Raw genomic sequence first — 26,649 nt, 5'->3', positions numbered from 1 at the left:
GGGAGTTAGCCCCACCTCCTTAATGAATGGCTGAATATCTACATCAGCTATTTGGAATACTTAAACGTAGGAGATTTCTATTCAACAGTACTCATTAAAAAACAACAAAACACTATCTAATCATTTCTTTTTACCAGCGTGGACACCCTACCCAGAAAATTATTTTAAGCTTTTGGTCATAATCCAGCAGTGCAGTATTTGGCTGCTCAATTCATTCCTGCTTTGGCTATTGAGAGCTCTTTCTATTGGCTCCTGCTTTCCTCTGACATAATTCCATCTTGTGGGTTTCTTTTTATCTTTGTACACATGTTTTTATGTGCTTGTTGACCATCTATGTTTCTTGTCTGGAGAAAGGTGTGTTCAAGTCCTTTTCCATTTTAAAATTTGGGTTGTCTTTTTGTGGAAGATTTGTAAAAGTTCTTGATGTATTCTGAAGGACAGACTCCTGTCAGATATATCATGTGCACATATTTTCTTCCGTTCTGTGGGTTGTGTTTTCACTTTCTGATAGCACCTTTTGATGCACAAAATGTTTTAAAGTTGAGGAAATGTAATCTGTCCATTATTACATGAGTATTGTAACCATCTGCCTTTGCTTATCTGTAACTTCCCACTCCAATGGTAAGAAACCTGGCTTCCAACATTCGTCATTCATTGAATTTATTGCTTGCTCCATTCCAGCTTAGTACAGATATAGTAGTTTCAGTATTGTTAGCTACTAACACCATGGAAAGAACTTATAGAGTCCAGTATTTACGTATGGCACAGTTTGCCTTTGTTCTACAGATTCCATTCTTTTCCATAGTTAACTAGGTCAAGTACCTTTTGCCCCACCACTAACAGTGAGTTTTTTTTCACACATTTCTAAATCAGATTATTTGTCACATTCTCTATTCCACCCTATGACATTCCCATATCGTAAATAACTGTATTTGAATATGTCATGATTTACTTGTTGGGTCGTAAAAATCCATGGTTTTAGACTAATGCCACAGGAGGAGCTAAGCATTTCCCTTCTGTCTTCCGGCTTAGGTGTCACACTTAGAACAGTGTCTACCCCAAGATTCTGCATATATTTACTAAAAGGGCTTCATTTTATACCTCTCATCTTTAATCCATCTGGATTTCCCTTTCAAATAACAAAAATGCTATTTCAAATTTAAAAAAAATAAAAATTCACTAGTCCCCTCTTAAAATATGTGGGCAGACACAAAAAGTCACCTTTTGTATAGTTTCATTTATAGGAAACATCCAGAATAGGTAAAGAAACAGGTAAAGGAAGAGGATTAGGGGTCGTGAGAGGCTGGGGAAGGGAAGAATGGGGAGTGTGTGCTTTGGATACAGGGTTTTATTTGGGGGGAATTAGTCTGAAACTATTCAGTGGTGATATTTGCACAGCGTTGTGAATACTTAATTGCACAATTTAAAATAGAAAAAGTTTAAATTTTATCATTTCACACGTAAAACAAAGGATGGGATGCCATAAATGTGGGGAAAAAAATAAAATTACAAAACACACAAACACAAATGAGTACAGGGGAAGGAAAGTAAATTTTGGGTGGGAGAGTGGGTTGATGGTGTAGATCAGGAGTTGACAGCAGTGGTGGTTGCAGAGCCAGCTCTGCCTGGGTGTGTGGTGGTTTCTGAAATGGCTTTGGGTCTCCTGCAAGAGCTGGTGCATGCTCTCCCTGCAGGGGTGGTGAATTTTGACCTGGCTCTGGGTCTCCGGCTGGAGCTGTGAGAGAAGAAAAGATTACCCACATGCCTGCCTTTCCATGTCCTTTTCCAAGGACAGATATCTTCCCAGAGCCTTCCAGAGAAGTCCCAGCCCAGGAACTTCTCAGACTGCAGTCCACCAGATGGGTGGTCTGGGGCCAGTCTTTGCTCCTGGCCCAACACCAGCCTCTGGGTACTCCTTCCTGTGTGGCCCAGAACTCACCCCTCCCACACACTCACATGCACCCACCCCCGGCCTTCTCACCTTTGGTCTCTGCCTTGGTGGGCTCCAGGTCCTCCAGCTGACTCAGGGGAAGGTTGTCATAGTGTTCCAGGTCAGAGCTGGATGTGCTGAGCTGCACGTAAGCCCAAGATGGGACATTGGAGAATGGCTTGGGTGGTATGCGGGCAGGAGGCCTTTCCCATTCACCTCTGGGTCCTGGTTCTGGAGAACCCTCCGTGGACACACTCACCAGGAGGCTGCGTTGGCCCTCTTTGGCAGTGTGGTGCAGTGGCCTCTCACTTGGGGAGATGGATTAAGTATCACCATCAACAAGCTCCTCGTGGCTCTGTGGGGTGGGGCTCTGCAATGACAGTGACCAGCAGCCAGCCTGGCCTGGATGTATCAGAGCCCTGCCAGGCCTTTATCTTATTGCTGTTTCTTCTGCCCACTAGACCTGCTTCCAGATCAGGCACAGACCTGTGTCTGCTCAGATATCCACCTGGGAGGAAAGAGATGCCTCTAGAGGGCTTGGGATAAACCTCAGGCAAAAGGGCGCTGCCCCAGCTCTCCACATCCCACACAGCCAGCTTTGACCTGGGGTGTGGATATGACCAGCCCACCAGGCTTCTGACCTGCTCTTGCTTGAAGTAGACCCACTCCACATAAACCCCCTATGTCCACACATACAAGGAGGGGACATAGGGTTACCTGGGTGGAATCAGAGTGGTGGCCTGGTGTAATTCCTGCATCATATGGTAGTGCTACTTTTAATTTTTTGAGGAACCTCCATACTGTTTTCCATAGTGGCTGTACCAATGAACATTCCCAACAAAATGCATGAGGGTTCCCTTTTCTCCACATCTTTGCCAGTACTTGTTATTTGTTGTCTTTTGGATGATAGCCATTCTTTCAGGTGTGAGGTGATAATCTCATTGTGGTTTGGGTGTGCATTTCCGTGATGATAAGTGATATTGTTTATCCTTTCATGTGTCTGTTGGCCATCTGTATATATTCTTTGGAAAAATGCTTGACATTCTGCCAATTTTTTAATTGGTTTTTGTTTTTTGGAGGTTGAGTTGTGTGTTTTTGGTCTATTTTGGATATGAACCCCTTACCAGATATATTGTTTGCAAATATTTTCTCACATTCAGTAAGCTGCCTTTTCATTTTGTGGATGGTTTCCTTTGCCGTTGGAAAGCTTTTCAGTTGGATGGAGTCCCATTGGCTTCTTTTGCTTTTGTTTCCCTTGCTTAAGGAGACAGATCCCAAAAATATTGCTAAGTCTGATGTCAGAGAGCATACTGCATATGTTTTCTTCTAGGAGTCTTATGGCTTCAGGTCTTACATTGAAGTATTTGATTCATTTTGAGGTTTTTATAGATGGTATGAGAAAGGATTCCAGTTTGATTCTCATGCATGTAGCTGTCCAGTTTTCCCAACACTGTTATTGAAGAGGCTATCTTTTCCCCATTGTATATTCTCACCTCCTCTGTCATAGATGAACTGACCATAAAGTGTGGGTTTATTTCTGTGCTCTCAGTTCTGTTCCATGGATCTATGTGTGTTTCTTTGGTGCCAATACCATATTGTTCTGATGATTCTAGGTTTGTAGTATAGTTTGAAATCAGGGAGCGTAACATGTCCAGGTTTGTGCTTCTCTTAAGGTTGTACTGACTTTTCAGGTTCTTTTGTGTTTCCATACACATTTAAGAATTCTTTGTTTTAGTTCTCCAAATGATCCCATTGGTATTTTGATAGGATAGGAATGGTATTGAATCTTCAGATTGCTGTGAGGTGTGGAATCATTTTAACAATACGAATTGTTCAAATCCATTAGCACAGCATATTTTTCCATTTGTTTGTGTGGTCTTCAATTTCTTTCATCAAGGTCTTCCAGTTTTCTGACTACAGGTCTTTTACCGCCTGGTTTAGATGTAACCCTTAGGCATTTTATTTTTGTTAATGTTATTGTCAGTGGAGTTGTTTTCTTAATTTCTCATTCTGATAGTTTGTTGTGAGTGTATAGAAATGCAACCGATTTCTGTAGATTAATTTTCTATCCTGCAACTTAACTGAATTTTCCAATGGGTCCTATCTGTTTTGGGGTGTCTTCTTCAGGCTGTTCTACAGAGTATCATGTCATCTACAAACAGTGACAGTTTTACTTTTTCCTCTGCCATTAGATTCCTTTTATTTCTTTTTCTCATCTAATTAGTATGGCTAGGACTTCCTAGACCTTCGAACGAAAGTGGCGAGAGTGTTCAGGGTTAGAGTTAGGTTTAAGCGTAACTGGCCCTCTTTCCCTTCCTCCCTCTCCATCTCTCTGAGGCCTCCAGGAAGGACAGGACTAGTCTAGGGTCACACATGACTTAGGGACTTGAGCTGGACCATTGTTTCTCTGCCCCTGGTCATGGGCATGGTTTTGTGTACCATCTGTGTAATTCTTTGATCAGGTGTTTATTCAGAGCTTTCCCTATTTTTAATGGGGTTGTCTGTGTTAGAGTTCTTTGTATATTTTGAAACAAATCCTTTGTTAGATATGTGTTTACAGATATTTTTCTCGGTCTGTGGCTTGTCTTCTGATTTTCTGAATAAGGCCTTTCACAGAGTAGAAATCTTTAATTTTACGAAGTCCATAATATTCCTTGTTTTTCTTTGTAGATTGCCTTTTTGTGTTTTTTTGTTAAAACTTGGAGCTCATGATCTACGTGACCAAACCCAAGCTCCTGTCAGTTTTCTTCTGTGTTTTCTTCTATAATTTTGAATAGTTTTGTATTTAAAATTTTTCTATTAATAATTTTGAGTGAATTTTGTGAAAGTTGTTAAGTTTGCATCTACATGCATTTCATTCCATGCGGTTTCCAATTAATTGTTCCTTAACTATTTTTAAGAAAGTTGTGGGGTGTTATCTCCATTTCAGTTTGAATTTCCACAGTTTAATGGATTCAGCGGTTCTGCCTGCAGGGAGCGCTGTCACCAGTGAACTGTGAGTGAGGCGTGGCCTGCAGTTCCGGGACTGTCCACAGGGGGGCCAAGCCCGCCTCGCTGACCCACGGCGCATGCGCATTCCACCTGGTACTTGGCTCTGCGCTGCTGAAAGGAATTCTGTTTCCTCAGGCACCGCTTGGGCCTGGGATGCCTCGGGTCAGCGTCTCTGCCAACAGGAGCTCAGTCTCCTTAGGGCTCGCTGGCTTTTGGCTTCAGAACAACACAGGACTGCATCCATGCAGACCGGAGCTGGGTTCCCTGGCGACCGGGGAGGAAAAGGTGAGAGAACAATGAGGAGAAGCTTCCTGTGTGCGACTGACTTCTGAGGTGCGGTCCGTCTTCATACGACCCAGGAAGGGCTTCATGTTGAAAACTGGGTTTTCATCAGTTTTGTGGGCAGTGTAACCGGCATGACTTATGTGGTGTCCATTTTTCCCAGCACTGCTTATTGTGGGGACTGTCCTTCCCCTTGGTGTGTCCTTGGCCCGTTTGTCATAAAGTAACTGACCCCATCTGCGTGGGTTTAATTCTGGGCCCTCTGTTCTGTTCCTGTTGCCCACGTGCCTGTTTTTGTGCCAGGTCCACACTTTTGGTGACTGTGGCTTCGTGCTGTAGTGTGACGTCAAGGAGCGAGATGCCTCCGGCCTGTTCTCCTTTCTGAGGATCGCTTTGGCTAATTGGGGTCCTTTGTGGTTCCATACAAATATTAGGATGATTTGCTCTGTTTCTGTAAAAAGTACCATTGGAATTTGGTAGGGATTGCATTCACTATGTACATTGCTTTGGGTAGAATGGAAATCTTAACGGTAATTCTTCTATTCCATGAGAACAGGGTATCTTTCCATTTATTTGTGTCTTTTTCAATTTCTTCATCAATGTCTTGAAGTTTTCCAAGTGCAGGTCTTTCACGTCCTTGGTTAAATTTATTCATAAATTTAAATGACTAGGAGTCCGGTGGAGGGGCGGGAGCCCCGTGCCCCGTCCCCCATTCTCCCCACCTCCTCAACCCCTGCGGGCCACTGGCTGGCGGGGAAGGCGCCCCGACACCCGTGGCTCACTGCGCCTTCTCTCCGCGCCAGGTCGCCAGGCCCCAGGCACTGAAGGGTGTGGACCCCGGACGTCGCTGGGACAGCCCCTCCCCGCTGCTCACGGCGCTGCCGCCGCTCCTTGGACTCGGGTTCGCGCGTGCTCACTTCATCCCAGTCCCGGGCGAGCAGCGTTGGGTTTATGTCTTTATTTGACGAAAACGAGCTGTTGCGCAGCCACTGGTACCTGTACTGGGGAAACACAGCATACAAGCAAGAAGCTTACAGCCTCAGTGGCGAAAAATTTTTCATGTCAGAGACCAAGAACTCTTGCAGTCGTTTATGTCATCCCTTCTTCTCCAGACAGAGGATACCAAAAAGTTGCAATCAAAGATCTCTTCATGTTATTGATAAAGCCACTAATAAGCCAAAATGTCTGTCATCGTCAACCATAGCATGTCAGACCAGTTCTATTGCTACAAGATGCCCCGTCTGATTGCCAAGGTTGAGAGCAAAGGAAATGGAATCAAGACAGTTATAGTCAACATGGTTGACGTAGCCAAAGTGCTTAATCGGCCTCCAATGTATTCCACCAAATATTTTGGTTGTGAAGTAGGAGCACAGACCCAGTTTGATGTTAAGAATGACCGTTACATTGTCAGTGGATCTCATGAGGCGAATAAGCTGCAAGACATGTTGGATGGATTCATTAAAAAATTTGTTCTCTGTCCTGAGTGTGAGAATCCTGAAACAGATCTGCACGTCAATCCAAAGAAACAAACAATAGGTAATTCTTGTAAAGCCTGTGGCTATCGAGGCATGCTTGACACACATCATAAACTCTGCACATTCATTCTCAAAAACCCACCTGAGAATAGTGACAGTGGTACAGGAAAGAAAGAGAAGGAAAAGAAAAATAGAAAGGGCAAAGACAAGGAAAATGGCTCCGTGTCCAGCAGTGAGACACCACCCCCCCCCCCCCACCCCATCAATGAAATCAGTCCTCCGCATGCTGTGGAAGAAGAGGAAGATGATGATTGGGGGGAGGATACAAGCTCAAAGGCGAAGAATGGATGAAATCAGTGACCATGTGAAAGTTTTAACCCTCAGTGATGATTTGGAAAGGACTGCTGAAGAGCGGGTCAATATCCTGTTTGATTTTGTTAAGAAAAAGAAAGAAGAGGGTGTTATTGACTCATCTGACAAATTGTAGCTGAAGCAGAAAGACTGGATGTAAAAGCCATGGGCCCTCTTGTTTTGACTGAAGTTCTTTTTAATGAGAAAATCAGAACAAATTAAGAAATACAGGCGCCATTTCTTACGATTTTGTCACAACAACAAAAAAGCTCAACGGTACCTTCTTCATGGCTTGGAGTGTGTGGTAGCAATGCATCAAGCTCACCTCATCTCCAAGATTCCACATATCTTGAAGGAGATGTATGATGCAGACCTTTTGGAGGAAGAAGTCATCATTAGCTGGTCAGAAAAGGCCTCTAAGAAATATGTCTCAAAAGAACTTGCCAAAGAGATTCATGTCAAGGCGGAACCTTTTATAAAATGGTTGAAGGAAGCAGAGGAAGAATCTTCCAATGGTGAAGATGATGATGAAGATGAGAATATTGAGGTGGTGTATATTCAAAGACTGCCATTGTACCGAAAGTTGAAGCTGTAAAGTCTGACAACAAGGACGATGACATTGATATTGATGCCATTTAAAGGGGTGGGTGCAGCCCAGCTTAACAGTGTAATGCTGAGAATCTTTCTGCATCATCAGCCAAAAGTGCAACATGTATGTGCAAAAGCTAAAATGGCTTAACGTCATGCTATACTTTCTACTAAAAATGTATTGCTGTGAGTGGTCTGTATTTAAACCCAACAGGACATCTAGGGAGTCCATACACATATCAGTGAGCAGATGCAGTTTGCTTATTTACAGCATGTTTCTTTTTGAAAATTTAGTGGTGGACACATTCGGATCACACTTATACAGTTATAAAGATTTGATTTTGGTCGTTCTTCAGATTTTTGGCTCTGAATGATTTAAGTAAGCTGAAATAATTGGCTCCTTTAAAAAATGTTGCACCATCATTTAATCTGATAGGATTACTGGAGCCTGTTAGATATTGTTAGGTGCTGAGACTATAAAGAGGTCTCAGCAGAACATGAACATAAACTTATCAATACCTTAATCATTAAGAAATGTAGTACTTTTAAGTCTTATTTCTAGTCCCTCAGATTGGCATGTGGTAATATACATTCTTCCCATGCGAAGGTGGATGGATAATCAAATGACAGTGCAACACCTTTATCTTACTGAGAAGTTAAAATGACCTGAGTGTCCTATAAATAATTTTAAGAACAGGTTTTGAAACTTGAATTGTTTTTTTTCATTTCTTCTATACTTGCCCCACATTGTAGTCTTTGAAGTCATGTGCATTGCACATTGGATGAGCCAGAGGAATTATTACATTAACATATAAACATTTTATTATGTGTATGTAGCTCTTGCTTTATACTGAGAGAAAACTGAAACTTTGGGGAGTGATTAGTAAGCTCTACGATTTTATTTGGGGGAAGAAGGAAAAGGTACACTTAATCTCTAGCAAAAACTGAGCATAATTTTTCAGCATTTACTCTTGATTCAAATTACAATTTCAAAATATTTAGACATACTGTATGTTTTGTTCAGTGTGGATTTTTCCCCTGATAAACTGGTTCTTTGATGACTTCTGCATTTGGACACATAGCTTATACTTTTTTGGTTTTTGTTGCTATCTTGCCAAAATAAGTGTTAACTATATCTCAGATTCCCCCACCCACCGCCCCCCAAAATGTCTTATTTTTTAAAAAAGCTAAAAGCATACTTCTAAGAGCCTATATTTTGGTGTAAGACATGGGGTGTTTTTTATTTTCACAATGAATATTGTGAGATAGATACCCAGGAAGTCTGTGATGATGGCAACTGAAAGCAGGTGACTAGGGCCTGACCCAGCCCATCCTGGGCTTTAGATTTGGAAATAACTCCCTTGTGATTTGCTTGCCCAATTTGCTGATGTAAACTCACTTGATAGAAGGGCTTATGACTACATCTGAGAAATTATCTTGAAGATACAAATTTACACAAAAAGTACACTGTGGGAATCAAAATGCATGGAGTGAATTTTTTTTGGAGCACTGGCTTATATCATTCACCTCTTTGTTTGTGACCCATCTCACAGATTGTAATGAGACCTTAACAAATGTATGTAAGTTTTTTTCACATTGAAATTATATAAACATTTGGTATAATAAAACCTGGTCAGCTTGATATTTTAAGAAATTAAACCCTGGCAGTCTTAACTGGAGAGGTACAGATTGGTCTCCAGATGCCTTTCTTGATAGATTTTGATGAGATTGAAAAGGAGAGCCATATACGTACCTGGAGGGAATGTGCTTTGTCTACCAAAGAGAAGAGGTTTTTGCAAATTCATATCTCACCTAGGTTTTAAATTTTTTGCCATTATCTGAAATTGTTTAGGGGGGACCAAGTTGCATTCAGCATACCCATTATCAAGCTAATGAGGTTCTGTTATAGAGGGTTTTCTCCCCCCCACCCCCGCTTTAAATCTGAAGGAAAACTTTCAAGGCTTCTAAACACTAACGAGAAAATTTTGGCTTACACCACTGTTCAGTCTAGTGCCAAACTTTAAGTGGAATTCAAATCCACACAGTAAGGAGTTTATTCATAGCGGCTCTCCTAATAGAGTGATCTTTCACTTTGCTGTATTCAACTGTCTTAAAACTTCCTGTTTGAAACAGCTATGTTACGTGATTAAAACAATGTTAAAAAAAAAAATTAAATGAATACCATTTCATTCTTTTTGATGGAATTGTAAATAGGGTTTTTCTTTCTCTTTCTGATGGTTCATCATTAGTGTTTAGAACTGCAACTGATTTTTGTGTATTGATTTCGTTACTTTACTGAATGCATTATTTCTAATAATTTGTTGGTGGAATGATGTGGAAAACTGGAATTCAAAAATCCTACTGTTTCTACCACATCCAGGTCATCCACAACACGGAGGAAAGTGGCTCCTAATATAATCTTCCCACAGTGCCTCTAAATTACGTGTGGACTTTGGGTGAACTGGATCTGGGTAAGGCTGGCTACTATATGAAGTTTGATGTTTTCTCTGCTTTTCCGGCATGGTATTGACATGGTGTTTTGAAAAGTAATTTACTTTCCAGTAATTTTGAACATACAGACAACTGTGCATACATAAAAACAAGTCTTGTATCTTGATTAAATATATTCCTAAATATTAATGTTGACATTTAAAATGGAATTGTTTTCATAATTTTTTTCAGATTATTTATTGCTAGTGTATACATATAAGATAGATTTTCATGAATTGATACATTTCTCTTTTTTTTGAATTTTCTTTTTTTATACAGCAGGTTCTTATTAGTCATCCATTCTACACACATCAGTGTATACATGTCAATCCCAATCTTCCAATTCATCACACCACCACCCCCACCCGCTGCTGCTTTCCCCCCCTGGTGTCCATACGTTTGTTCTCTACATCTGTGTCTCAATTTCTGCCCTGCAAACCGGTTCATCTGTACCATTTTTCTAGGTTACACATATATGCGTTAATATGCGATATTTGTTTTTCTCTTTCTGACTTACTTCATTCTTTATGACAGTCCCTGGATTCATCCACGTCTCTACAAGTGACCCAATTTTATTCCTTTTTATGGCTGAGTAATATTCCATTGTCTATATGTACCACATCTTCTTTATCCATTCGTCTGTCGATGGGCATTTAGGTTGCTTCCATGACCTGGCTATTGTAAATACTGCTGCAGTGAACATTGGGGTGCATGTGTCTTTTTGAATTATGGTTTTGTCTGGGTATATGCCCAGTAGTGGGATTGCTGGGTCATATGGTAATTCTATTTTTAGTTTTTTAAGGAACCTCCATGCTTTCTCCATAGTGGCTGTATCAATTTACAGTCCCACCAACAGTGCAAGAGGGTTCCCTTTTCTCCACACCCTCTCCAGCATTTGTTGTTTGTAGATTTTCTGATGATGCCCATTCAAACTGGTGTGAGGTGATACCTCATTGTAGGTTTGATTTGCATTTCTCTAATAATTAGTGATGTTGAGCAGCTTTTCATGTGCTTCTTGGCCATCTGTATGTCCTCTTTGGAGAAATGTCTATTAGGTCTTCTGCCCATTTTAGATTGGGTTGTTTGTTTTTTTAATATTGAGCTGCATGAGCTGTTTATATATTTTGGAGATTAATCCTTTGTCCGATGATTCATTTGCAAATATTTTTTCCCATTCTGAGGGTTGTCTTTTCGTCTTGTTTGTAGTTTCCTTTGCTTTGCAAAAGCTTTTAAGATTCATTAGGTCCCATTTGTTTATTTTTGTTTTTATTTCCATTACTCTGGGAGGTGGATCAAAGAATATCTTGCTGTGATTTATGTCAAAGAGTGTTCTTCCTATGTTTTCCTCTAAGAGTTTTATAGTGTCCGGTCTTACATTTAGGTCTGTAATCCATTTTGAGATTATTTTTGTGTATGGTGTTAGTGGGTGTTCTAATTTCATTCTTTTACATGTAGCTGTCCAGTTTTCCCAGCACCACTTATTGAAGAGACTGTCTTTTCTCCATTGTATATCCTTGTGTCCTTTGTCATAGATTAGTTGACCATAGGTGCGTGGGTTTATCTCTGGGCTTTCTATCCTGTTCCATTGATCTATATTTCTGTTTTTGTGCCAGTACCATATTGTCTTGATTACTGTAGCTTTGTAGTATAGTCTGAAGTCAGGGAGTCTGATTCCTCCAGCTCCGTTTTTTTCCCTCAAGACCGCTTTGGCTATTTGGGGTCTTTTGTGTCTCCATACAAATTTTAAGATTTTTTGTTCTAGTTCAGTAAAAAATGCCATTGGTAATTTGGTAGGGATTGCATTGAATCTGTAGATTGCTTTGAGTAGTATAGTCATTTTCACAGTATTGATTCTTCCAATCCAAGAACATGGTATATCTCTCCATCTGTTTGTATCATCTTTAATTTCTTTCATCACTGTCTTACAGTTTTCTGCATAGAGGTCTTTTGTCTCCCTAGGTAGGTTTATTCCTAGGTATTTTATTCTTTTTGTTGCAGTGGTAAATGGGAGTGTTTGATAGAATTCATCTTAATTTCTCTTTCAGATTTTTCATCATTAGTGTATAGGAATGCAAGAGATTTCTGTGCATTAATTTTGTATCCTGCAACTTTACCAAATTCATTGATTAGCTCTAGTAGTTTTCTGGTGGCATCTTTAGGATTCTCTATGTACAGCATCATAGCATCTGCAAACAGTGACAGTTTTACTTCTTTTCCAATTTGTATTCCTTTTATTTCTTTTTCTTCTCTGATTGCCGTGGCTAGGACTTCCAGAACTATGTTGAATAACAGTGGTGAGAGTGGACATCTTTGTCTTGTTCCTCATCTTAGAGGAAATGCTTTCAGTTTTTCACCGTTAAGAATGATGTTTGCTGTGGGTTTGTCGTATATGGCCTTTATTATGTTGAGGTAGGTTCCCTCTGTGCCCACTTTCTGGAGCGTTTTTATCATAAATGGGTGTTGAATTTTGTCAAAAGCTCTTTCTGCATCTATTGAGATGATCGTATGGTTTTTCTTCTTAATTTGTTAATATAGTGTATCACATTGATTGATTTGCGTATATTGAAGAATCCTTGCATCCCTGGGATAAATCCCACTTGATCATGGTGTATGATCCTTTTAATGTGTTGTTGGATTCTGTTTGCTAGTATTTTGTTGAGGATTTTTGCATCTATATTCACCAGTGATATTGGTCTGTAATTTTATTTTTTTGTAGTATCTTTGTCTGGTTTTGGTATCAGGGTGATGGTGGCCTCATAGAATGAGTTTGGGAGTGTTCCTTCCTCTGCAATTTTTTTGGAAGAGTTTGAGAAGGATGGGTGTTAGCTCTTCTCTAAATGTTTGATAGAATTCACATGTGAAGCCATCTGGTCCTGGACTTTTGTTTGTTGGAAGATTTTAGATCACAGTTTCAATTTCGTTACTTGTGATTTGTCTGTTCATGTTTTCTATTTCTTCCGGGTTCAGTCTTGGAAGGTTATACCTTTCTAAGAATTTGTCCGTTTCTTCCAGGTTGTCCATTTTATTGGCATAGAGTTGCGTGTAGTAGTCTCTTAGGATGCTTTGTATTTCTGCAGTGTCTGTTGTAACTTCTCCTTTTTCATTTTACTGATTTGAATCCTCTCCCTCTTTTTCTTGATGAGTCTGGCTAATGGTTTCTCAATTTTGTTTATGTTCTCAAAGAACCAGCTTTTAGTTTTATTGATCTTTGCTATATTCTTTTTTCTATTTCATTTATTTCTGCTCTGATCTTTATGACTTCTTTCCTTCTGCTAACTTTGGGTTTTGTTTGCTCTTCTTTCTCTAGTTCCTTTAGGTGTAAGTGTAGGTTGTTTATTTTAGATTTTTCTTGTTTCTCGAGGTAGGCTTGTATTGCTATAAACTTCCATCTTAGAACTGCTTTTGCTGCATCCCATAGGTTTTGGATTGTCGTGTTTTCATTATCATTTGTCTCTAGGTATCTTTTGATTTCCTCTTTGATTTCTTCAGTGATCTCTCGGTCATTTAGTAATGTATTGTTTAGCCTCCATGTGTTTGGGTTTTTTATGGTTTTTTCCCTGTAATTGATTTGTAAACTCATAGCATTGTGGTCAGAAAAGATGCTTGATATGATTTCAATTTTCTTAAATTTACTGAGGCTTGATTTGTGACCCAAGATGTGATCTATCCTGGAGAATGTTCCGTGCGCACTTGAGAAGAACGTGTAATCTGCTGTTTTTGGATGGAATGTCCTATAATTATCAATTAAATCTATCTGGTCTATAGTGTCATTTAAAGCTTGTGTTTCCTTATTAATTTTCTGTTTGGATGATCTGTCCATTGGTGTAAGTGAGATGTTAAAAGTCCCCCACTGTTATTGTGTTACTGTCAATTTCCCCTTTTATAGCTGTTAGCAGTTGCCTTATGTATTGAGGTGGTCCTACGTTGGGTGCATATATAACTGTTGTATCTTCTTGGATTGATCCCTTGATCATTATGTAGTGTCCTTACTTGTCTCTTGTAACATTCTTTATTTTAAAGTCTATTTTGTCTGATATGAGAATTGCTACTCCAGCTTTCTTTTTATTTCCATTTGCATGGAATATCTTTTTCCATCCCCTCACTTTCAGTCTGTATGTGTCCCTAGGTCTGAAGTGGGTCTCTTGTAGACAGCATATATATGGGTCTTGATTTTGCAAGAATGTGTCTTTTGGTTGGAGCATTTGATCCATTCACGTTTAAGGTCATTATCGATATGTATGTTCCTATTACCATTTTCTTAATTGTTATGGGTTTGTTTTTCTAGGTCCTTTTCATCTCTTGTGTTCCCAACTTAGAGAAGTTCCTTTAGCGTTTGTTGTAGAGCTGGTTTGGTGGTGGTGAATTCTCTTAGCTTTTGCTTGTCTGTAAAGCTTTTGATTTCTCCATCGAATCTGAATGAGATCCTTGCTGGGTAGAGTAATCTTGGTTGTAGGTTCTTCCCTTTCATCACTTTACATATGTCATGCCACTCCCTTCTGGCTTGTAGCATTTCTGCTAAGAAATCAGCTGTTAACCTTATGGGAGTTCCCTTGTATGTTGCCGTTTTTCCCTTGCTGCTTTCAATAATTTTTCTTTGCCTTTAATTTTTGTCAATTTGATTACTATGTGTCTCTGCATGTTTCTCCTTGGGTTTATCCCGCCTGGGACTCTGCACTTCCTGGACTTGATTAACTATTTCCTTTCCCATGTTAGGGAAATTTTTAACTATAATCTCTTCAAATATTTTCGCTGATCCTTTCTCTCTCTCTTCTCCTTCTGGGACCCCTGTAATGCGAATGTTGTTGCGTTTAATGTTGTCCCAGAGGTCTCTTAGGCTGTCTTCATTTCTTTTCATTCTTTTTTCTTTAGTCTGTTCTGCAGCAGTGAATTCCACCATTCTGTCTCCCAGGTCACTTATCCGTTCTTCTGCCTCAGTTATTCTGCTATTGATTCCTTCTAGTGTAGTTTTCATTTCAGTTACTGTGTTGTTTATCTCTGTTTGTTCTTTAATTTTTCTAGATCTTTGTTAAACACTTCTTGCATCTTCTCGATCTTTGCCTCCATTCTTTTTCCAAGGTCCTGGATCATCTTCACTATCATTATTCTGAATTCTTTTTCTGGAAAGTTGCCTTTCTCCACTTCATTTAGTTGTTTTTCTGGGGTTTTATCTTGTTCCTTCATCTGGTGCATAGCCCTCTGCCTTTTCATCTTGTCTATCTTTCTGTGAATGTGGTTTTTGTTCCACAGGCTGCAGGATTGTAGTTCTTCTTGCTTCTGCTGTCTGCCCTCTGGTGGATGAGGCTATCTAAGGGGCTTGTGCAAGTTTCCTGATGGGAGGGACTGGTGGTAGGTAGAGCTGAGTGTTGCTCTGGTGGGCAGAGCTCAGTATAACTTTAATCTGCTTGCCTGCTGATGGGTGGGGCTGGGTTCCTTCCCTGTTGCTTGTTTGGCCTGAGGTGACCCAGCACTGGAGCCTACAGGCTCTTTGGTGGGGCTAATGGCGGACTCTGGGAGGGCTCACAACAAGGAGTACTTCCCAGAACTTTTGCTGCCAGTGTTCTTGTCCTCACGGTGAGCCACAGCCACCCCCCGCCTCTGCAGGAGACCCTCCAACACTAGTAGGTAGGTCTGGTTCAGTCTCCTACGGGGTCACTCCTCTTTCCCCTGTGTCCTGATGCGCACACTACTTTTGTGTGTACCCTCCAAGAGTGGAGTCTTTGTTTCCCCCAGTCCTGTCGAAGCCCTGCAATCAAATCCCGGTAGCCTTCAAAGTCTGATTCTCTAGGAATTCCTCCCCTTGCCAGACCCCCAGGTTGGGAAGCCTGACGTGTGGTTCAGGACCTTCACTCCAGTGGGTGGACTTCTGTGGTATAAGTGTTCTCCAGTTTGTGAGTCACCCACCCAGCAGTTACGGGATTTGATTTTATTGTGATTGCGCCCCTCCTATCGTCTCATTGTGGCTTCTCTTTTGTCTTTGGATGTGGGGTATCTTTTCTGGTGAGTTCCAGTGTCTTCCTGTTGATGATTGTTCAGCAGTTAGTTGTGATTCCGCTGCTCTCGCAAGAGGAAGTGAGAGCACATCCTTCTACTCTGCCATCTTGAACCAATCCTAGATTGCTAGTTCTTACAGATCTTGGGATTTGTTAGCTTCTGCAGTTGCATGAGCCAGTCAGCCAATTCCTTATAATGAATCAATCTCACGTAAGTCCTGTTAGCTGTTTTCCTTCAGTGTTGGTCAGTAATCCTTTTCTTGGCTAATTTGCTGATGTTTTTCATCTAAGATATGCCACAAGATTGATGGCTTCAAACCTTCAACTTCAGCTTTCCTTCTCTTGCAAGTTAGGATTGGGTTTAGGTCAACTCCCCACCAAGCTTCTTTTTTTATTGCTACCATTTAAAGGTTAGTTCTAATCCAGGAGCCTGTCAATTTGATCATCAATTGTATCATTTTCGAGGGGAGTGGTTTGGTTCCAATGGGTCGTGGAGCTCCCTACAGTCGGCCACGTCAGACTCCGAGCCTGATATTTTTCCTATAATCTTGCTGAATTAGTTGACTAGCTCAAATAATTTTTTGTTGATAAAGGAAGTTTTATATATAAGATGATGTGGTCTGTGTTCTGTGCATAGACACAGTTTTAATTTTTCCATTGACACATGGGTGCCTCTTACTTGTTTCCTCAAGATTGGGTAGAACCTGTAGTACACTATTGAGTAACAGTGGTGAAGGCCAGCTTCCTGGCCTTGTTCCTGATTTCAAGAATAAATCTTTAACTTGAACATGTTTCCTGTGGCTTTGTATACTACTCTTTTCCATATTGAACAAATTTCCTTTTATTCCTACTTTCTTGAGTGTTTGTATCATGAAATAGCACTGGATTTTGACTATACCTTTTTCTGTAATAATTGATATGATTATGTGTTTTTACTTCACACCTTTATTGTGGTTTAATACATTGCTTAGTTTTAGTGTTGAACAATCTGACATTTCTGGTGTAGAGACATTTGCTTGTGGCATCATCTGTTTAATGTTCAGTTGGTTTCATGTTGCTCTTATTTTGTGGAGGATTATTACATTCCTATTTATAAGGTATACTGATGTCGTTTTCTTTTTTATGATGTATTTGTGTGATTTTTATTCATTTGGCTTGGTGTTAGTGGTTTGGAGGGTTAGCATTAGGGCTGAGACTGGTGTGGGGGCTGGGGTGGGTTATGGTTTATGTTTGCCATTGTGATCTAACTTTTATGGTTATGACTTATTTATGCATATGGTTAATTAATATGCATTATGGTTTGGTTATGGTTTTATTGGTTAAGATTTATGGTTTTGGTCTCAGAGTCTTTGGTCTTAGGGTTCTGTGTTAGAGTATGGGTGTTAGGGTATGGGTTAGAATTAGGGTACAGGTAGGATATGCGTATGAATATGGGTTAGGGTAAGGTACAGGTTTAGGGTATAGGCTAGAGCTAAGGTTAGGTCAGGGATTAAGGTCAGGGTTTAGGGTTAGGATCAGTGTCAGGATTAGGGGTCAAGGTTGAGCTAGGCCATTGTTTTTCTCCTTCTCCTGTCCTGCGCTCTGATAGAAGATGAATGAAATGTCTGCTCTGGCCATTCACTGTTCCAAATTGAACTCAACCTTAGTCAAGTGTTCTTAGGATGTCAGAGGTCATGCAGGGTTTCCCTCCACACTCCCACCTGGGAAGGGTGATGCAAGCCCCACTCTGTCAGGGCAGCCCAATGTCCAGCAGAGCCCTGACATGCAGGGTACTCAGTAGACGTGTGGACTTTCTTTTTTTTTTTTTTTTTTGGCTGTGTTGGGTCTTTGTTGCTGCACACGGGCTTTCTGTAGTTGCAGCAAGCGGGAGCTACTCTTTGTTGCAGTGTGCGGGCTTCTCATTGTGGTGGCTTCTCTTGTTGTGGAGCATGGGCTCTAGGCACGTGGGCTTCAGTAGTTGTGGCATGCAGGCTCAGTAGTTGTGGCACGCGGGCTCTAGAACGCAGGCTCGGTAGTTGTGGCGCACGGGCTCAGTTGCTCCGCGGCATGTGGGATCTTCCCAGACCAGGGCTTGAACCCATGTCCCCTGCATTGGCAGGCAGATTCCCAACCACCAGGGAAGCCCCAACATGTGTGGATTTTATACAGGACTGGGTGCATTGAGCTGCCAGCCCCCAGGTGCTGCCTTCTTGAGGGCTGGTGGGGCCCTCCTGGGACTGATGTATCCTTTGTTCCATCTGCATGGGAGTAGAAACTTGTCTCAGAACAGCCCTTGGCCTCTGAGCATCCAGGCAGACATCCATGGTCTTGCAGCTCAGGTCTGCCCTGGCCCCTCAAGCCCCTGTGGCCAATACTGATTGTGCTGCTGGGTAATTGAACAACTACCTGGGCAGCCTAGACAGTTCCTTAGGATGTTTCAGTTCCCAACATCCATGTCATTGAGACAAATGTCTCTTCCCTTACAGCCTCTTAGCCTGCCAAGACAAGTAATAACCCTCCAAATGTTGAGTGTGGCCCTCCCTGGTCATGACAATAATGCACAGACCGTGGCCCTGCAATTCTTTGACCTTCTGGTTGTAACAAAGATTGACATTCGTATTCATTGAGAATCAAAGGTATGGAAGCTCTGGGCCTCCTAACAGGCAGTTTTATGTTGTGGCCATATGGCCTTGGGGAGATAGATATGTGCATCCCTGGCCCATACCCTGTGGTCTCTGGAAAGCCACCAACTGTGTTATCATGGTATAAAATAATCCATGAGACTCCCTCTGTTTCATTGAATAAGTATTTATCTGCAACTCTAGTATTTGGTCTCAGCTCTTCGTAGAGAGGAGACTGGAAAATGAGCAAATTTGTTCCTTGTGGGTGAGTGAGTAATGTGGCCAAGGGGCAGGCGTGGCTCCCACCTCCCAGGGCCAGGAATGAGGTCTGTGTGCCTTCTGAGGGCACACAGGCTATTCTTGGCCAGTCTTTAAAATGTGAGGACCCAGTGCCCAAGCCAGGAACCCTGAGTTTACCACCAGCAACAAAGTTGCTTTTTCAGCAAGTGGAAGAGCTTCTTGCCAAACTGGGAGGACAGCACTGGATGGGTGGCCACACAGCCCCTGACCCAAAGTGAATCCCTTCCTTCCTTGGGCTTCAGATACACAGCTATGCAGTAGGCTGTCAGTAATGTGGCATCTGCTGCTTTCCCCAACCCAGCATCTATTCTCAACATCTCAGCTTTTGGGAATTACATCTTACCTGCTTTGGATCCACACATTTGCAGAGGATTGATCCCATGTTCCACTCCCCTCGAAGATGGGCATATGATCCTCCTCTAGCCAATCCCATGTTCCATCCTCTTGGTGCTCTGGTGGCTTCAAGCATGAGACCATGACCCAAGCCAGAGCAAAGGTATTTAAAGCCATGACTTTTCATGGAACCTAAAGGAGGAGAGACCCTTCCCAGTAGGATGGACATGAGTGGGTGCTAGCCTGGAGTTGCTGAAGGCCCCTGATGCAGAGAGAGAGACTGTGCTTGTGGATGGGGCCAAAGGGACCAGGTCACACTGTGAGAGTGTGAGATTGTCTCACCAAGCTCAAAACCACTCCTGTAACTGCCTTTTGCAAGTATATTATTTTCTTTCTATTATTAAATTTATTAACTTATTTTCTATATCAGTAAGTGTGTCCAGTCCCTTGGAATCAAAAAATTCCTTGCTGACACATCAGAACCAATAATCCCTGAGACTCCCTTTGGCAGGGTGTCCTCATTCGGGGGGGTCATGGTGGGCAGAGGTGGAAACACTGGGTGGGGTCAGATCTTAGGGGAGCTGCTGGGCATCTTTGTTCTTGTTCCTTCCCTGTCCAGAAGAGGAAAACCCCAGAGTAATGAGAGGAGAACCAGCAGGGAAAAGAGGTCCCTGGGTGGCTAATTGGTGTGTTTGTATTTGCCTTATTTTAGGGGCATTTTGTTAGTGTTTTTATTACAAAATCATCCATTTTCTCTACATTTCCAGTTTGATACAATAGGTTTCTCTTATTTGACTTTTAACTTTTCCTTTCTTCTAGCTTCCTACAGAATTGTCACAATGAATGAACACATATTGATACCTTTTTATATATTAACTGAAGTCCATATTTTATTCTGGTTCCCTTTGTTTTTCCTTTTTCTGTCCCAGATCCCATCCAGGGCACCACATGACATGTAGTCATCATGTCTGTCTAGGTTCTTCTGGCCTTTGACAGTTTCTCAGACTCTCCTTGTTTCTCTTTGCGGAGGAGGACTGGTCAGGTATTTTGTAGACTGTCCCATGTTGGGATTTATGTGGTGTTTTTCTGTCATGATTAGACTGGGTTTATGGGTTTTGAGGAAGCAGATCACAGAGGTCAAGTGCGTTCTCATCATTTTATGTCAAAGGAACAGGCTCTCAAGGCAACTTACCACCATTCATGTTAACTTTAGTCACGTGGCTGAGGTCCTGTTTGTCAGTTTTCCCTGCTGTGAAGTTATTTTTCCCATGTCCATACTGTGTGTCTTATTTAGGAAGAACCCACACTTCAGAAGAGGGTTAGGGTTACCCTCCTTGATGGATGGGTGGCTGGGTGTCTACGTCAGTTATTTGGAATTCTTCTGCATAGGACATTTCTATTCAACCCAGTTCACAAAAAGTGTTTGTAGTCATTTATTTTACTAGTGTGGACACCTGAATAGTTATTTTATACTTGTGGTTATAATTCAGCAGTACAGTATAGTATTTGGGTGCTTAGTTCATTCTTGCTTTGACTGTTGAGAGCTTTTTCCATTGTCTCATGGAATTATGTCAAATGAAAACATCTTGTGAGTCGTCCGTCCCCCCCACCCCCTGCCGGTACTTCTTTACTTTGATATTTCAAGATTATCCTGGCTCATATATTTACTGAGTCCTAGTAGCAGCCATTTCTTCAAAGAGCCCTGATTCCTTTAATTAGAGGATGGTATTAACAACTTACATTTGAAAGCTAAATGTACTCAGCTGGTAATGCACTGAAACATATGCATGTATTCCAACCTGTGCATATACACCTAATTATAGAGATTTCTATGTGGAACTGTCTGTATCCATGTTAAACTAAAGATGAATTTATATAGATGTCATCACCCTGATCTATTATTACATGGATATTGTAACCTTCTCCCTTTGCTTATCTGTAACTTCCTATTCCAATGGTGAGAAACCTGGCTTCCACCATCTGTCATTTTTTGAATTCATCGCTTGTTGAATTCATCATTCAACATTCTTAGCTCCTGCCTGCAGGGAACTTTGAGTCCACTGTTTAGGTACAGTACATTTTGCGTTTAGTCTAGAGATTCCATTTACTTCCAGAATTACTAAGGTCAGCACCTTCTGTCCCACTACCAACAGTGAGGTTTTCTCATACATTACTAAATCAGTTTTTGTTAAATTCTGTAATGCATCCTGTGGTACTCCCATATGCTAAATAACAAATTGAATATATTATGATTTATTTGTTGGGCTGTAAAAATTTATGGGTTTAGACAAATGCATAGTGGCAGGTATTCATTACTAAAGTATTGTATGGAATATTTCAATCCCCCACCCATAACCTGTTTACCATCTCTGTTTTACCTGTTTCAGAATGTCATAAATGGGGTCATTACAGTGTGTAGCACTTCAGACTGGATTCTTTTACTTAGCAATATACATGTAAGGTTCATCCAAGTTTTCTGCATGGGTTGATGGTTCACTCCTTTGTATTTCTGAATGCTACACCATTGCATGTCTATGGAAGGAAAAATAATTTTCCCTCTACCCTTCTTTGTTCTTCATTGAGGTCCCCCCCCCTTACCCCCCATAAAAAATGAAAGGCAGATGAACTGGAGAAAAATAATCAGAAGTTTAATAACATATGTACCTCCTATATGCAAGGGAGATACTCAGGAACACTGAGTAACGCCCTGAAATGGTCCAAGCCATCACCTTAAATACCATCTTCATCTGAAGACAAAAGAAAGGAAGGGTATGGGTGTTGTGCAGATTTAAGTAGTAGCTTTCTCCATTGATAGTTTTTTTTGAGATTTAGTCATCCTTCCATTCCCCTTCCATTCCTGGTAATGGAGAGGGAGATAACCTTTCAAATGGAGATTTCCCTTATAAATATAAATTTCCCTCACAAAAGGGCAATCTTGACTTGGTTTTCAGAGATTCTCATGTTGTCTTCTTTAAAGAAAACAAAAAATAATCAGCTCAAAATAACCCTTATGCCAACAGGCATATTGGGGTGGCATATTCTGCTCCCCTTGAAATGGAGGTACCCCAATTTGCTTATACATTCTTCTACTGAAGAACATCCTGGTTTCTTTACGTTTATAGCCATTATGAGTAGAAGTGCTGTGCTTAATTACATCCTTGTTTGTGTTTGGACATAGTTCTGAAAAGCAGTTGTCTAAATACTGGAGGCAGGATGTTGGATCCTCAGGTGAGTCTTATTTAGCTTTGGAAAAAACTTCCAAAATATCTTTTAAAGTAGCTGTATATGCATTTCACCAGCAGTAAAGGAGAGTTCCTGTTCACCTCTCATCAATCAGTAGTGTCATTTTTTTTGGAGTTTATTAATTCTAATAGGTGTGCAGTGCTATCTCATTGTTTTCATTTGTAATTCCCTAATGGTATATGATGTTGGGCATATTCTTGTATGCTTATTTACTATCTGTATAGTCTTCTTTGGCCAGGTATCTGTTCTAATCTTTACCCATTTTTAAGGAAGGAGGTTTGTTCTAGAGTTCTTAGTGTAATTTGAGTACAAATCTTTTATCAGATATGTATTTTGCAAATATTTTTCTTTGTGGCTTGTCTTTTGGTTTTCTGAATAAGATATTTCGTAGAGTTTAATGTTTTAAATTTTTAAAGTCCATGTTCAAAATTTTATTTCTTTTGTGGATAGGCTTTGAGGTTTTGTGTTAAAATCCATCACCAAATCCAAGGTAATGTAGATTTGCTTCTGTGTTTTCATCTACAGTTTTTATAGTTTTGCATTTTAAATTTGTCTGTGGACAATTTTGAGTGAATTTTGGTGTAGGCTGTAAAGTTTGTGTCTACATTCTTTTGATTGCATATGGTTTCCAATTAATTATTCTGTAACTCTTTTTGGAGAAGTCATGGGCTATTTGGCTCCATTTCAGTTTGAATTTCCGAATTTAGTGGTTTCTGCAGGCTTGCCAGCTGGGAGCATGGGCTCCACTGAACTGAGAGGTTGTGGCCTGCACTTCCCAGTTGGCCAGCAGGAGGTGGTACGTCCACCTTGCTGATCCTTGAGGTGCATATGTACTCCACTGATGAACTTAGCTTGTTAAGGAACTTGGCTTCTCATGCTGCTGATTGAAGTTCGGTCTCTTCAGGACCGGCCATGGTTTCAGCTTTGGGACAACACTCGGTTGAGTCCATGCAGGCAGGAACCAGATGTCTTCAGGAACTGCCAGGAGGCACCACCATGGGAGTAAAAGGTGAGGAAAAGGCGGGGAGAAACCTCCTGTGTGTGGTTTACCGCTAAGGGGGGGTCCATTTTCAGAGGACCCAGCAGAGGAAGGGCTTGATGTGGAAAACTGTGGATATTAGTTTTGTGTGTGGTGTTGACAGTGTCTGATGTTTGGTGTAGAGTTTTCTTGGAACCATTTATTGAGGGGACTGTCCTTTCCCTGTTTTGTGTTCTTGGCTCCTTTGTTATGAATTAACTGATGACGTACAAATGGGTTTATTTCTGTGCTCTTTATTCTGTTCCTCTGGCCCATGCACCTGTTTTTGTGCCAGAGCTACACTGTTTTGGTTACTATAGCTTCGTAGGGTAGTATGAAGTCAGGGAGGGAGATGCTTCCAGCTGTGTTCTTCTTTCTTAGGATCACTTAGGCTATTCAGGGTTCTTTGTTGTTCCATACAAGTGGTAGGATTGTTTGTTCTGTTCCCATGAAAAATGCAGTTTGAATATTGGAGGAATTACATTGAATGTGTACACTGTTTTTTTTGCTGAATTAAGTCGTATGGACCCCTCCTTGGGATCCATACAACAACTAGGTTGTTGTCTAAATATAGCCGCTCCTCTACTAGTGAGTGAGATTGAACAATTGGCTGTCTAGTTGAACTGGTTCCCCAAAAGGGGACTGGACGAGAAGCCCTCCAGAGGCCACCACATGGTAAGAACATCTCTTTGTTTTCTGTGTGTGTTGTAAGTCCTAGTCTCTGTTCTTGATACGATTGAAGCTTCAGTCTCTGTTCTATGTTGTCTGTCCTAATGCTCTTGAAAACCCTTGCTGCAAATGTGGGCACAGGTTGAGCATTTTTAAAGGCCACTAGGGCACTCACCACTGGAAGACTTCCATGAAAGGATAAGTCCGTCACAAAATAGGGTAGATGCTGACTGAAGCAAATGTAAGTAGGCAACTGTAAAATGCTCACAGCCCCCAGAACCCCTGCTGCATTCCCACCTTCAGGATGTAGTCAAAAACCCAAGAGCACATCCTTTGTGTTGGTCTGTTGTATCCCAAGTTGCCATCCCGGGGCAGGGTATATATATCTCTGTTGGACAGGTCTCTCCCCACTATCCTCCACTGCAGATCCCTAGGGATCCCTTCTCAGACACGAACTCTTTACAAATGTTGTTTCTGCCAGATTTCAGGAAAATCACTGCCTGCTGGGAAAAGAAGAAAAGGACCCCCAAAGTCCTTGCTTGGGTCCTTGTAGCTGAGCAAATAGAGAACTGGACACATGCCAAATGGGCATTTGGCCTCCCTGCCCAATTTAGTTTGAGGAATATTCCACACTCCTTTCCCCACTTGGGTGGGTGTCCAAACCCTCCTGAACATCTTATTCTCTGGGGAAGAAAAGGCACTGATTATAACTGATGCAAAGGAGGAAGCTGGTAAGACCAATCAAAATAATGCAGGGCACACTCTATACCAGACTTGAATCCAGGCCATTCCTGACATGGACTCTGGGGGTGGAACCATTAAGTGGAAAACGGTCAGCAGCACCTCACATATTTCAGGGACTTGATACTTAAGGGCATACTTAAGGGCATTCAGTAGGCTGGGAATAAACCCATAAATTAGAATAGGGTTCAAGGAGTCATCCAGGGACTGAAGGAAAACCCCCTCGGATGTCCTGAAATGCCTAAGGGAGTGCCTTTGCATGTACACGAATGTGGAGCTGGGGGAAGGGCAGGCCAGTCTTAAGTTCCGTTTCACTTCCCAGAGTGCCCCAGACATTAGTAGAAAATTATATAAGTTGGAGATAGGGGCCACCATGCCCACTTCTCAGGGGTGGAGTCAGCATTTCAGATGTTCAACAACTGGCATCTAGAGGCAGATGCCAAGGAAGATAGATGAGCACAACAAACTGCCAGTAATCTGCCTTCAGTGATTCAGGGTCTGTCAACCTCCCAGTGACAATGGGGCCCCCTCAAAGGGACCCTGTGACATTGATGAGTTGACCCAGGTTTCGAAGGCTATGACCACAGTGGAGGGAAGGGCTCAAAGCCAGTCAGTGTGCAGACTGCCTGGAGGAGGGCCACCAGAAGGGGGAGACCCCAAACATCCCAGAAGGAAGCTAAGGGGACCTCCGTGTCCCGGCCCATCCTTGCCGGTCGCAAACATAAAAGACAGGGTGGAGTGAAGATGGCAGACTAGGAGGGCACCTACCAGGCACTGGTGGGGGACCACAGACACTTAAGGGGACGGGAGGAACCCCCAGCGACTGGTTAGGATTTGTGGGGAGAAGTGGTGGGGAGCAGGACCAGCACCCCTGAGAGGCAGCTGGGAAGGGCTCCCACGCCCTGAGGGGGACGAGGGGGCACTGTTGGGAGGGCAGAGGATCAGAAGGGAGCAGGGCCAGCATTTCCCCTACCCACTTGGGCCCCAGGGAGCCTGCTGAGAGCCCAGGCCTGACCGTCTGCCCACCAAGGCCCCCTTCAGCCATGTGGGTCCTGAGGGAGGGAAGGGGGAGCAAAAGTAAAGACCAGACTGATGGGACAGGTGCCCCTGAGGGGCAGCTGGGGAAGGGGAGGAGTTTCCACACCCAGTGGGGCCCACCCACATTAGGGGTTCAGCAGTGACAGGGGAGACCCTCAGGAGAGCAGAGGAATGGAAGGGAGCAACGAGTGCTTCCCCTGCCCACTTGGGCACCAGGGAGCCTGTTGGGCTCCCAGGACTAATGCTCCACCCTCAGTCTCCTTCCTGCTTTGCAAAGCCTAAGCCCTGCCCCTACACCCTAACTACCCACAGCACCCTGAGACCCCCTCCAACCCTGCTGGGCCTAAACCCTGCCCACACACCCCTTTACCTCCAGAACTCCACACTGGGAGGCACCCCTCAGGCTGTGCTGGTCCTAAGCCTAGGTCCCACCCCCAAGGCTTTTTCCAGCTACAAGGACCTGAGCCTAGGCCCTGCTGCCCCCGCTAAAGCCCACTGCTGCCTAAGCTCTGCCCTCCACAGCCAAGGCCTTGTCTAGCCTTTTTTTAATTTTTCTTTTTTTCTTTCAGTTTGTGGTTATTTTACCTTCTTGTTGATTCATTTATATTTT

At 42.2% G+C, this 26,649-nt stretch overlaps 1 protein-coding gene and 1 pseudogene across 2 annotated transcripts in view; both read left to right on the top strand.

Moving 5' to 3' along the window:
• Positions 1 to 26,649, top strand: part of LOC309642274 (uncharacterized protein) — a gene marked incomplete at its 5' end in the record, with an annotated part of 91,456 nt that overhangs the window by 42,405 nt on the left and 22,402 nt on the right. The gene's annotated exons all lie outside the window — the stretch shown is intronic.
• On the top strand, positions 1,996 to 9,284 carry LOC309642552 (eukaryotic translation initiation factor 5 pseudogene; annotated as a pseudogene). Its single transcript has one exon. The product of its transcript is annotated as a eukaryotic translation initiation factor 5 pseudogene (transcript).

Source organism: Balaenoptera physalus, assembly GCF_965194825.1.
Source record: "Balaenoptera physalus genome assembly, chromosome: 14".
In the NCBI taxonomy this organism is placed as follows: Eukaryota; Metazoa; Chordata; class Mammalia; order Artiodactyla; family Balaenopteridae; genus Balaenoptera; species Balaenoptera physalus.
The sequence above is the reverse complement of the archived record's forward strand: the minus strand, read 5'-3'. Positions and strand labels throughout refer to the sequence as shown.